Here is a 2,000-nt window from a genome sequence, read left to right as displayed (position 1 = left end):
GACATTCCAGTGCAAACTGAGTCATTGTCCCACTCCTAAATCTGTTTGAAACACACACATACCGATGACAACTATTCACGGCCCATTCACCTACACTAACCATGTTTACCCAAATAAAGACACACGATCACACACACACACACACACACACACACACACACACACACACACACACAGACATGATCATCTTTCACAATAGGTGTGCCAAGGCTTTTCTGTGCTATAAATTACTCAACAGTGTGTACTTATCTACTCATGGTCTCTCTCACACACACTATAAATGAAGACATGCGTTTGTGGCGGAAGTAAGCCGGAGTGAGTCCATCTTTCCTGTCAGTGAAGTGGCTTTGCCCACATCTGTTTTTACACACTTCAAAAGTTGTGTAGGTATGTGTGTGTGTGTGTGTGTGTGTGTGTGTGTGAGTGAGAGAGAGAGAGAGAGAGGTTATATGTATATGTATATATATGTATATGTATATGTATATATATATATATATATATAAATTAATTAATTTCCAATGCAACATTTCAAAAAATTAAAATTACTAAAACTGAAATAAAAATTGATAAACTAAATAGAAAGATATATTAGATATATTCTAAGATATATTAGAAAATTATCTAAAAAAAAAATAAATAAATTCAAAACAACAAAACTTTAAAATTAAAACGAAAACAGAAAATTAAAAATATTAATAATTGCTAAAAAAAAAAATAAAAAAAAGTATATTAAATATATTTAAATAACACTGGGCAGACCTAGAAAGAAAGCCAGGCAGAAATGCAGTAATTTCATTGTGTAGGTATGTGTGTGTGTGTGTGTGTGTGTGTGTGTGTGAGTGAGAGAGAGAGAGAGAGAGATGTGGTGGCACACCACATCACACAAAAAAACTAGGGATGCCATAATACCAAAATGTCAACAGTCACTACAAACAGCATGTAGTTTCATATGCTAATATAAATACTAACGTGCAACAATAAATACATTTTTTGACACAGCTGAGCTGCTCACTCATCCCGACATCAGCACCCTGAGACTGAGGTGTTATTTGTGTCACGATGCTGAGAAGATCTGCTCAGATCTGGTCTCATGACATCACAGGCTCTCGGTGGGTCTGTCGAGAAACCCCACACTTAAATGCCTGGGAACATCAGACCACGGCCGCTCCAGAACCGCACACTTCCATCAAACCTAAATCCCAAGCAGAAAAGATGAAGCTTGTGCGTCAACAATCATGAAACCAATGTCTGAGACAAAGTGGAGAATCACAGGCGTCGTGACATCACTACTCCACACGACCGAAGCCAGCGCACAATGCAAGACTTTTTTCACACACACACACACGTTGGCTTTCGCTAACTGTTTCTGCGGTGTATTTAGCAGCAAGACAAAAATGACTCAAAACCCCCACAGCGCAGACAATGCTATCAATAGGTGGAAACTGTGCTGTGGCTTCTCACGGTTGTTTGTCTAGCATCTTGGTGAGCTGTACGACCTAAAAGGCTGCATAATTCAGTCACCAAAATCTAGTTAGCATTCACATTAGGATCTATGGTGAAAAAAATTCAACTGCACTTCCAGAGTCCAGTCGACTGAGAACTAACATCATGTTATAGAAAATATGGTAAAAAATAAAAATAAAAAGCAAATTATAAAATTGCTATAATTTAAATTCTTTTTAATCCATATTTTAAATATTTTATACTAGTATTTATCAATTATTTTTTATTAATTAATTATAGGGATGTAACGATTCACTCAACTCACATTCATATAAACTCCTACACCTAAATGAATTGCGATTTATTTAGCAACTCAACCGATTTGAATCGCCACATATTTGAATCGATTTTCAACCGGCTCGCGGTTAATCGTTACATCCCTAATTAATTATTATTATTAGTCGTGGTGGTATTTTTTCAGAGAATTATATATATATACATATATATATACATATATATACATATACATATATATATATATATATACACACACACAC

The 2,000-nt window shown here is 35.5% G+C and overlaps 1 protein-coding gene across 4 annotated transcripts in view; it reads right to left on the bottom strand.

Annotated features, from left to right (window-relative positions):
* actn4 (actinin, alpha 4) overlaps positions 1-2,000 on the bottom strand; it is a 44,342-nt gene that overhangs the window by 28,660 nt on the left and 13,682 nt on the right. The window lies entirely within an intron of this gene.

Source organism: Sinocyclocheilus anshuiensis, unplaced genomic scaffold, assembly GCF_001515605.1.
Source record: "Sinocyclocheilus anshuiensis isolate Anshui unplaced genomic scaffold, SAMN03320099.WGS_v1.1 scaffold272, whole genome shotgun sequence".
Taxonomy (NCBI): Eukaryota; Metazoa; Chordata; class Actinopteri; order Cypriniformes; family Cyprinidae; genus Sinocyclocheilus; species Sinocyclocheilus anshuiensis.
Note: the sequence above shows the minus strand (reverse complement) of the source record. Positions and strands in the feature narration are given on the sequence as shown.